A 12,071-nucleotide genomic window follows, 5' to 3' on the forward strand; every position below is an offset into this window, starting at 1 on the left:
CAGCCTAACTTTTTAAAGTTAAGCGTACCGGTACGCCCATGGCAAAAAGTTAGTCTAGAGCCCTGCTAATTAGGTAATGTTCAAATAATGGTATCATTCCAGTGTTTTCAGTGTGGGAGAAAGTACTCAGGGCCTTCAAGTTACACACTATGAAAGGCAGAAACAAGTTTAATATTCAGAAACCTAAAGTATGTATCAGCAGCAGAATGGAGCTAAAAACAAATGTTTGTTTCAGTTCTATGAAGCTTTGAGTATTTTGGATTAGTAGCACTGCTGTGTTTGTTGCATCATATTGCTGTAATTGTTTACATGCTTTATATATCCTGAGGTAAGCTGATCTATAGTGTTACATCATATTCTATAAGGATGTTATGTGTTTGTATACTTTCTGCCCAGTTTGACCCATTTAGCAGAAGTCAGCCTGTTTAAGGCTCTGATATCTATTCTGTATGACTTAAAGCAGTGATGACATGGTCTGATTTTCTCACCCAATAAAGGAATGTTTCATATATCAGTCTACTCTTCATTCTATCAGAAAATGTTTTCACAGCTCGTATATTTCCCTTTTTCCACATCTATGTAAGCATTGAGCCAAATTTAGTAATGCCAACTTGAATCTTTACTGAAGCTCAGTATTTGACACAGAGTTCACATCACATGTCCTGTACCAGTGTACCTGCCTATGTGATGTGACAATAAAAGTGAATTGATTTGAGAGTTCAAGTTCACTGCTGTAATAACTAATAATGATTAATATAATAACTATAATAATGGCCATATTATATTTACACTGACTTTAGTCTCATGAACAACATTAGCTAATTGTTATTCACTAGCTAATCTTAAAATGACTGTTCAGTACAGAAATGAAGCCCAACAATCATGTTTTACAGTCCTGTGGTCTCAGCCTCAGATACTTATCAAATCACACAAAGCTCGTGTAGAAACAAAAAAACAAATGAACAAAATGTGTTTTTCTTCATTTCTGTCAAACAAAGCTGTATGAAACGTTTTCAGGGGTTGGTATCATGGTTGCTAGGCAACCTGGGCAGCGCGACGGAGGCTAGACCATCCCATTTCACAAGGCTACAAGCCTCGCACTTCCGGCCTTAGCGGTCTTTGAGTACGCGACCCTTGTGGACCGTTAAGGCTGCAGAACCTGAATTAGGATACAGCCTCTTCCAGTTCTCAGCACCGCTCCTCTCTTTCCCTGAGTACTTGGTAATTCTACTTCCCACGATGACGTTTTCATCGAGGCCAAGGAAAAGAGTTTAGGTAAAGGAGATAGGCGCGAATTTAGAAATTACATCCCACGTGGTTACGTTGCGCAGCTGAGTCACGTGACCGCACAGTAACAAATCGCCACAGAGCCAGGAAAAGGGGGCGGAGAAAGTGTGTGTGCAGGAGAGGAGTTGAGCAGAGAGAGCTGCTTTTTCATGAAAAGGGAGTAAAGTAGTAAACTTACAGGAACATATACCACTACCAACGGTGGGATAGCTGCATCGATCTGCACACCCTTGTCTCCTGGATCGTAGCTCAGATCAGCGTGAACCACGTGGGTCTCTGCTCCCTGATCTGTTTCTTAAGACTTCCAGCTTCATCACGGAGTTTCTGTCGGTTTGTGGGCTCATCTAAAGGTAAGCACCGAGCTAACTTTAATGTAAGTTCAGTTTATGTTGAGTTTATCTCTCTTGAGAAATAATAGATTGCTTGGTATACACTGGAGTTAGACAGACTGTAGAGTTTGGGATTGTCTGCAACATTATAATCTGGCGGTTGCTAGGGGGTAAGAATACATACAGAAAAATAGTCTTTGAATATGAACAAAGGGTGCAGGGCAGGAGAACAACCAACCCCCACCCCAGGACATGAAGCCACGGGTACAAGCCTGGGGGAGCGCAATCAGCCTTTAGAATAGGACTTAATGGGACCGTCTCCAGATTCATCTGTATTTTATTTTCTTCCAGCGCAAATAAAGACGTCAGATTCTTCACCTGGAAGTAAAAGTCTCCAAAAGGTCCCTACCATCAAAAATCCGTGAAATCGGCGAAGTGTGTTCACAGTTTATTGTGAACACGTTGAAAGAGTGAGAGACTGTTTGCAGAAAAACACCAACTAACCATTAGCTCAACATGCTGGGAGAAGCTGAGCGTTTGCTTGCTTGTTCTATTATTTCCATCTTGCTTTGACTGCAGCTGTAACCTGACGTATTCCAGCAGGATTTGTAAAAAGAATTTTGATAAACACAAAGCTGGACAGCTTTTGTTCTGAGTCTAAGAAGCTTAGAAAGGAAGTGACCGGACTTTTCATGTGGCTAGGTGCACACACATATATACACACACACACACATATATACATACACACACACATACATACACACACACACACACACACACATACATATACATATATATATATATATATATTAGGGGTGCAACGATACACAAAATTCACGGTTCGGTTCGATACTTTGGTGTCACGGTTCGATATTTTTTCGATACAAAAAAAATGTTCATGCCTTTTTAATTTGTCATTTATTAAAATTATAAATATATATTTTAACTCAAAAGTACAGTTTTTAAATTTAACCCTAACCCTTGTGCGCGTTTTTTATTTTAACAGCGAATGCGCACCTGCGGACCACTTATGTGCAGCCCTGGTTATTTAGCTCGTCATATTGCAGCCACAGAAATTCTTTTGTCCATGAAACCATAAAGCTGCACTTTCTTTTTGCCTTATAGTCTGATTTGTCATAACTTCTCCGTTTTGTGGTAAGCTTTTCTTTGGCTGTCACTTCTTCACTATGACCTGTCTTATTTGGCTCAGCAGAACTAAAATATATATCGTGCTGCTTTTACACACGGACTCACATAAGCTCAGCGATTCTCTGCGCGATCAACCTCTCACATGTTTAAGCTTGCTGCGGGAGATTTCACTTGTCATGTTTGCATAGTAAGCTAACGATTAATAAGACGATGTCAGAGGAATTGGTGCACAAATTATCATCACTCACAGATCAGTGCTGTCGCTCTCTATACACAGTTCGCACGATTGCAAAGTGAAAGCAAAAAAACAAGCGCAAATTCAAACGCGATTTCAATATGTCACATATTGACAGTGGCTCACCGATGCCAATGACATAATTACCCAGCTACATTTCTGAAAGAATGCAAAAGCATTGACATATATTTTCCTTCCTACAATAGCCCGACGGGCAGGGTAGCCCGTCTGGAAAAAAATCGCTAGCCCCAGGACGTCGGGCTAGCGATTTTGCGAGCCCTGTATCTGATTGAGGAATTACTCATCTTTGGAAAAGAGAGTTTATTACAGAGAAATGTCTCTTTCCAAAATAAAAGCTATACTATCCGCTTCTTCTGGGCTATATTCTCAGCAGCATAAGGAGAATCATGTGCTAACAGCTGTCTAAATGACTCGGCTAAAGTTAGTAGCATGCTTGCTTTTTTTTGTCTGCTTCCACTTGTCTTTGCACTAGGATGATGTCGGCGTAAATGTGCAGTCATATTCGTTGTGTTCCCACTAGTGCTTTCAGGTTAATCTCGTTGAAATGACCTTAACGCCACAACATGGCAAATCTCCGTTAACGAGCTACCGCCGATCACTCCGTGCATGGGGCTAGACGGCCAACACGTTAACGAGCTAACTGCGCTAACACACTAGTTCACACCAATGTAATTGAGCATTGCATGGCACATCCAACATACTGTTTTACTTTAGTCCATGACTCGCTTACCTTCAGGGTCATACGTCACATGAAAACCAAAATAATTCCAAACGCCAGATCTGAATGAGGTTCAATTTGCCTGTTGCAAGGAGAGCTTAACTTCTGTCTCGCTAGCTTGCCCTGCGCTCTTCCTTCTGACTATGCTGTCTGTGTTGAGCGCTCAGTGGATCTGCGCTGGACAGTGCAGCCTAGGCGGAGTAGTCGAACACAGATTCACTGAGCGCTCAACACAGACAGCATCGTCAGAAGGAAAATTGATAAAATAAATTACAAATGTTGTATTGTTCGATACATATGCGTACCGAACCGAAAGCACTGTATCGAACGGTTCAATATCGATACGAATATCGTATATATATGTATATATGTATATATATGTATGTGTATATATATATATATATATATATATATATATATATATATATATATATATATATATATATATATATATGTGTATATATGTGTATACATACATATATATATGTGTGTGTGTGTGTGTGTGTGTGTGTGTGTGTGTGTGTGTGTGTCCCAGCTGAATAACAGGGGAAGAGTCTGGTGGTGCAACAGATGAACAATTTCAGCCATTTGGACTCAGCTCAGCCACTATAGAGGAAAAAATGACTTCAACACAAAAGGTGAGAAAAGTATCAGTGTTACACTGTTAATGAAACTGTGTGTACAGCTGGTTGGTTTTTAAAAACCTGTTAACAGCAGCTTTATCTTTTGCGTCCTGGGCTCAACCATATATACAGAATCTACATTCAAAATCAAAAACCACAGAAGTTACAAGAAAATACAAAGATTATATTTTGTAAGCACACATTGAAATAACAATATCATCAGTTGAACTTGCAATTTCTTATGCATAAAAGATTTTCTCCACTGATCAATATTTGTTCAATAATGTAATTTTCATTACAACTCCTATTGTAGCACATCACCCTGGTGGTGATGCTATCACCACAAGGTTGTGGTAACACACCAACAATGTGTTTGTTGACATGTTTGATTCCACCAACGGAGGGAGTTTCAGTTTGGTCCACGACTGCATTTCACTCACTGCTGCTGTTTGCATCTCTGTCACTGCAGGACCAACATGGAGCAAGAAGTCAGCGCTCTCTGGAGGCCGACAAACCTCACAGAAGAAAGGGAGAGAAAACATACAGCTGTGACGAGTGTGGGAAGGCTTTTACCCGGACTGGACACTTAAAAACTCACCAACTCATCCACAGTGGAGTTAAAGCGTACAGCTGTGATGAGTGTGGGAAGTCTTTTACCCTGGCTCAAAGCCTAAAAACACACCAACTCATCCACAGTGGAGTTAAACCTTACAGCTGTGACTTGTGTGGAAAGTCTTTTACCCAGGCTGGAAACTTAAAAACACACCAACTCATCCACAGTGGAGTTAAACCTTACAGCTGTAAATTGTGTGGAAAGTCCTTTACCGAGAGTGGAGGCTTAAAAAAACACCAACTCATCCATAGTGGAGTTAAACCTTACAGCTGTAAATTGTGTGGAAAGTCTTTTACCGAGGCTGGACACTTAAAAAAACACCAACTCATCCACAGTGGAGTTAAACCTTACAGCTGTAAATTGTGTGGAAAGTCTTTTACCCAGGCTGGAAGCTTAAAAAAACACCAAGTCATCCACAGTGGAGTTAAACCTTACAGCTGTGACTTGTGTGTGAAGTCTTTTACCCGGGCTGGAAACTTAAAAACACACCAAGTCATCCACAGTGGAGTTAAACCTTACAGCTGTGACTTGTGTGTGAAGTCTTTTACCCGGGCTGGAAACTTAAAAACACACCAACTCATCCACAGTGGAGTTAAACCATACAGCTGTGAAGAGTGTGGAAAGTCTTTTACCGAGAGAGGAGGCTTAAAAAAACACCAACTCATCCACAGTGGAGTTAAACCTTACAGCTGTAAATTGTGTGGAAAGTCTTTTGCTGAGGCTGGAAGCTTAAAAACACACCAACTCATCCACAGTGGAGTTAAACCTTACAGCTGTGAAGTGTGTGGAAAGTCTTTTACCCAGGCTGGAAACTTAAAAACACACCAACTCATCCACAGTGGAGTTAAACCATACAGCTGTAAATTGTGTGGAAAGTCTTTCACCGAGGCTGGTGGCTTAAAAAAACACCAACTCATCCACAGTGGATTTAAACCTTACAGCTGTGAAGTGTGTGGAAAGTCTTTTACCCAGGCTGGAAACTTAAAAACACACCAACTCATCCACAGTGGAGTTAAACCATACAGCTGTAAATTGTGTGGAAAGTCTTTCACCGAGGCTGGTGGCTTAAAAAAACACCAACTCTTCCACAGCGGATTTAAAGCGTACAACTGTCACTTGTGTGGAAAGTCTTTTACCCATCATAAAGGCTTAAAATTACACCATATCATGCACAGTGGAGTTAAAGCACACAGCTGTGAGTTGTGTGGCAAGACTTTTGCTCAAAATAGCAGCTTACAGAAGCATCTAGTTACCCACTCTGGAATTAAGGCGTACAACTGCGACTTTTGTGGAAAAAGGTTCAGTGACAAACAGTACCGAAATATTCACTTACGGATTCACACTGGAAATGATGTTTCCCGCTGTGATCAGTGTGGGAAACTGTTTACAGCAGATGCACAGTTACAACAACACATGCTTAGCCACACTGAGGAGAGACCTTATAAATGTGACCTGTGTGAGAAGACTTTTAAAGCTCCACATCAGCTGAAAAAACACCAACAGATCCACACCAGAAAGTAACTCTACAAGTGCAGTTACTGTGAGGTATGTATTTAGTGTTATCTTGTAATTTTAACCTGATTGTTTGGAACAAGTCTAATTAGTAAACTTATGGAGTTATACTGAATGAACTGTTTGGAAAAATGAAGAATCATTTTTGCCCAGTAAGCTGAGTGTTATAATGTAAACAGTGAAATGAAATTGGACGTTGGCAGAGATGCTCTTTGTTTCAGGCGATGTCCAGGATAAAAATGTTGAAGGAATTCTCTGACTTACAATGTCTTTGTTTAGAAGTGGAGCGACGCACATGGATCCATTTCTCAACCCTGTCGTCACTGTGGTGGTGGGAAAGAGTGTCTCTGTGTCCTTTGTGGAAAAACTTCCTATCATGAATGTGACCTAAAACCCCATCAACGTAGACACACTGGAGACAAAATGAACTACTGCAAAGAATGTGGGAGAGGCTTCCACACACCAAGTACATTAAAAATACATGAACTCTTCCACAGTGGGGTCAAAAAGCACATCTGTGACCAGTATGGGTCATCCTTCACCACTGCACGTGAGCTTAAAGAAAAAGCATAAGGGAATCCACACAGAAGAGACACCATACAAGTGCAGACACTGTGACAAAAGCTTCTCACAATCAGGTCATCGTAACAAACATGAACGTACACACATGGAAGTGAACTTCAGCTGTGACCAGTGTGACAAGAGCTTCGGGAATCTCAGTTCATACTCCGAACACAAACGATCCCACACTGTAAATAAACTGTTTCACTGTTACCAATGTGCAAAAACCTTCACTTCATTATCTGCTCTGTGCAAACATCAGCCTGATCATGCAGGACTGAAATCACTGGATCACAATGAATCTGAAGAGAGAGAAAGATCCTCTTCTGGTTTCAGGCTCAGACTTAAAAACCTTGAGATCAGGCTCCACAGAGTTCAGATGGAATCTCCTGTAAAGAGTGTCAGCTGATGTCACACTTGGATCTGATGAGGTACCTCTGATTTCTGGAGCTGCAGTGAATAATCCTGAATGTTACATTTAGGAAGCTGCATGTATAGATATGTATATCAAGTTTATTTTTTTTCCTTTGAGGGATTTTAATTCTCTAAAATGTTTTCCTTGTTATATTTTGATCTTTGTTCCCTTAGGACACAGTAGTCTTTAGTAGTTGTATTCATTTTATGTGTTACCTAAGTTTAATTTCAATTCTTCATTCATATTTAATCTTTTGCTGTGGTAAAATCTTCTCTTAAATCATTTTCTCCCAAAACTGCAAATGTTTTCACAGCAGTTGCTCTTAAAACTTCCAAAATGAACCAAATCTGTCCACCAGCTTTGAAACAACACCTGCTGTGACTTTATGTCCAGAAAAAAGAAACTCAAGCTAAACTGGTTTTGGGCTGTACTTCCGTGTAATACCAGTTTGTACCAGAAGATGAAGCAGTGAGTCAGTGTAACCTTTATTTAATTAGGCAAAGAACACATTCGTATTCACATTCGCAGCAAAGAAATGTTGAAAGTTAAAAACAGCAGCACACATCTGGACCATTTTAAAGATCACAGGTGACTACTTTTACTTCATTCAAATTCTGTTAAACCTTTATTTTTTGCTCCTCCTTTCACTTTAGTGTATTTAGTCCTTGAAGTCCACATGTTGTTTTTTAATGAATTTTGATCCACGTGTTTGCTGCTGTTTTCTTGTTGATTTGAAGTTTGCATTATGAACTCCTGATACTGTTAAAGTGTTAGTTATATTTGATGAAGTCTGTGTAGAGTTTATCTTATTAAACAGTTTGGTGTGAAAAATAAAGAAATGGTCTCAGAACAAGTAGTTTGAGCCATGATTTCAGATTCAAAGTAATTTAACTGTTTTCAATGGTACATGTAGAGGTTTATCACAGGAGGCGACTTGGCTGTTCTCCACTCACACTGAAGAAGGATCCTGCAGCTCATTAAAAACTCTAAAATGATCTTCAAGGATAATATGTTTGATTTTTCTTAAAAAGGTGCTGTTGGTGTAACATAGTTAAATAGAGTTGAAGTTAAATCCCGTTAAATGGGACATTGGTGCCACCTACTGTTGAAAAAGTCACCCTGCAACATTCACAAAGGGCAAGGGTTTCTTGGTAATTCTCAGAATAATGGAGGATTCCTGCGAGGTAAGGAATGCGCAAATGTCGTGGGGAGGAAAATTCATATCGCAGGCTGTTAAAGTAATACAGTCTGACCCGATTATTTTTGTTGTTTATATATCATTTGTTGCGGGTCATTTCTCCAGTCTTTATGTTGAACTGAGTGCACGTTTATGTGAGATTTATTTATTGGGAGGAGAGGAAACAAATCGGGAGCATAGTTAGCTAACTCTGTTGTTGCTTTCATTCCCACTCAGTCCTTATTTATATGAAAGTAGCTATATTGTGGTGGGGCTTGTTTATTTTTTTTGTTTGTTTGTTTTGTCTTTGCTTTACTTTTACTTTATATGTTGTTTATTTAATTTAAGGCTAAAAGAAAATTAAATCAATGAGAGGTAAAATTTGAGGGGTAGGGACTAATAACGTCTGCCTACTCCCTTTCGAACAAAAGTATAGAATTATATTTTGTAATGATTGTTTGAAATATATGACATGTTTGAAATAAAAATGAACTGAACTGAACTGTTAATGATCCTCCATCTGGATGGATGATAACAACCCCGGAACAATCTAGCAGGTGGAGATGGCCCATATCTCTGGGACTGATTTGTGCTAATAACATCCATTGTATGGACTGATAACATCCGAAGCTGGTGAATAAAGTCAGCCAGGTGCTAGCTGTGCCATTACCCAGCATACACCACTCCTTCCATAAATGCAGTAAGCGATACAAATGTATTTAACTTATCTGCTGTTTTTCAGGTTGTTGTTTACATTTATAATTCATTGTGTTCAGTCACTACAATGTGATTTTGGAAATGCATAAATATACAGATAACAGGCTCTTCCGCGGAAATCTCGTTTCGTCAATAAACAACGTTTAGAGAGCTCTATAGTATTCAATAAGAGGACCCTGCACGTCAACTCTCGAAGTGAGGGGGGTACCCTGCGCGCCGATAAGCGAAACAGAGGGAGCCTGACCATGCGTCACACGTTTGATGTGTGTTGGGCTGAAGCGGCATCTATTAACCAACTCGCAAGATTTAAAAAAAAAAAAAAGAAAATAAACCACCAAACACGAAAACACCAGACATTATAATACAGACTTATAATTTGCACCGATGTATTTTTGACATTCTACCAGCAAAAAGTGAGCGCGAGAGCCCTCGGTGCGCCTGCTTGCTGCTGAAGTCAAAGTAAACTTTATTGTCATCTCTGCTACATACAGTATAGAATATAGAGAGACGAGACGACGAGACTCCAGTTACAGCAGTGCAAGTGAACAAACAATGTATATAAGAAGAGTAAGAAAATAAATATACACTTTAGGACTAAGCATTGAGCCAAATTTAGTAATGCCAACAAATTAAATGAACAATATTTGTCTCTTATATATAATACATGTATATGTAAAAGATACTTTTCTTTGAGTGAGGATTTAAGGTGATGGGAAATATAAATAACTGCAACTTGAATCTTTACTGAAGCTCAGTATTTGACACAGAGTTCACTCACATGTACTCAGCAGTGTACCTGCACATGTGATGTGACAATAAAAGTGATTTGATTTGAGAGTTCAAACTCACTGCTGTAATAACTAATAATGATTAATATAATAACTATAATATTGGCCATATCATATTTACACTGACTTTAGTCTCATAAACAACATTAGCTAATTGTTATTTACTAGCTGATCTTAAATGACTGTTCAGTACAGAAATGAAGCCCAACAATCATGTTTTACAGTCCTGTGGTCTCAGCCTCAGATACTTATTAAATCACACAAAGCTCGTGTAGAAACACACAAACAAATGTACAAAATATGTTCTTCGTCATTTCTGTCAAATAAACCTGTATGAAACGTTTCCAGCGGTTAGTATCATGGTTGCTAGGCAACCTGGGCAGCGCGACGGAGGCTAGACCATCCCATTTCACAAGCCTATAAGCCTCGCACTTCCGGCCTTAGCGGTCTTTGAGTACGCGGCCCTTGTGGACCGTTATTCAGAACCTGAATTAGAATACAGCCTGTTCCAGTTCTCAGCACCGCTCCTCTCTTTCGCTGAGTACTTGGTAATTCTACTTCCCACGATGACGTTTTGATGGAGGCCAAGGAAAAGAGTTTAGGAAAAGGAGATGGGCACTAATTTTGAAATAAAACCCCACGTGGTTACGTTGCGCAGCTGAGTCACGTGACCGCACAGTACCAAATCACCACGGAGCCAGGAAAAAGGGGCGGAGAAAGTGTGTGTGCAGGAGAGGAGTCGAGCAGAGAGAGCTGCGTTCTCATGAAACGGGAGTAAAGTAGTAAACTTACAGGAAAATATACCACTACCAACGTTTAGATCGATATCTGCATCGATCTGCACACCCTTGTCTCCTGGATCGTAGCTCAGATCAGCGTGAACCACGTTGGTCTCTGCTCCCTGATCTGTTTCCTGTTTGGAAAGACTTCCAGCCTCATCACGAAGTTGCTCTCGGTTTGTGGGCTCATCTGAAGGTAAGCACCGAGCTAACTTTAATGTGGGTTCAGTTTCTGTTGAGAATAATAGATTGCTTGGTATACATTGGACTGTAGAGTTTGTGATTGCTTGCAACATTATAAAATGGCGGTTGCTAGGGGGTAAGAATACATACAGAAAAATGGTCTTGGAATATGAACAAAAGGATGGGCTGCAGGGCAAGAGAACAACCAACCCCCACCCCCAGGAAGGCACAGATACAAGCCTGGGGGAGGGAAATCAGCCTTTAGAATAGGACTTCATAGGATGATCTCCAGATGCATGTGTATTTCATGTACTTCCAGCGTAAATAAAGCCGATATACAAAAGCTGATTTTGCATATATATTGTGTGTGTGTGTATATGTGTATGTATTAGGGGTGCAACATACACAAAATTCACGGTTCGGTTCGACACTTTGGTGTCACGGTTTGATATTTTTTCGATACAAAAAAAAATGTTCATGCCTTTTTAATTTGTCATTTATTAAAATTCTAAATATATATTTGAACTCTAAAGTACAGTTTTTGATCTGATCGAGAAATCACTCATCTTTGGAAAATAGAGGTTTTTTTTTTTTTTACAGAGAAATGGCTCTTTCCAAAATAAAAGCTATACTATACGCTTCTTCTGGGGTATATTCACAGCAGCATATTAACCCTTTAAGACCTATCATAGAACCAAGTCCACCAGAGCTTATATTATATTTTTACATGCTGTAGTGCCATTTTTGGGAGCATTTCAAGTTGCTATACATCAATACAACCATTATAGCCCAAATTTTAATAATATGTCTGAATTAAGTGCATAGTAATTACTAGAGATGGACCGATCCGATATTACGTATCGGTATCGGTCCGATACTGACCTAAATTACTGGATCGGATATCGGAGAAAAATAAAAAATGTAATCCGATCCATTAAATATCACGAAAGCACCTCACAAAACT

At 39.6% G+C, this 12,071-nt stretch overlaps 2 long non-coding RNA genes across 2 annotated transcripts; both read left to right on the forward strand.

The window, feature by feature from the left end:
• Positions 1-1,100: 1,100 nt before the first annotated feature.
• LOC120731989 lies at positions 1,101-5,026 on the forward strand. Its single transcript, XR_005695462.1, has 3 exons — positions 1,101-1,637; positions 4,275-4,377; positions 4,832-5,026. It is a non-coding gene; the product is annotated as an uncharacterized LOC120731989 (long non-coding RNA).
• A 929-nt stretch (positions 5,027-5,955) lies between these two features.
• LOC120731990 lies at positions 5,956-6,848 on the forward strand. The gene is made up of 2 exons (XR_005695463.1): positions 5,956-6,520; positions 6,767-6,848. It is a non-coding gene; the product is annotated as an uncharacterized LOC120731990 (long non-coding RNA).
• The last annotated feature ends 5,223 nt before the right edge of the window (positions 6,849-12,071 follow it).

Source organism: Simochromis diagramma, unplaced genomic scaffold (genome assembly GCF_900408965.1).
Source record: "Simochromis diagramma unplaced genomic scaffold, fSimDia1.1 OVJJ01000253.1, whole genome shotgun sequence".
In the NCBI taxonomy this organism is placed as follows: domain Eukaryota; kingdom Metazoa; phylum Chordata; class Actinopteri; order Cichliformes; family Cichlidae; genus Simochromis; species Simochromis diagramma.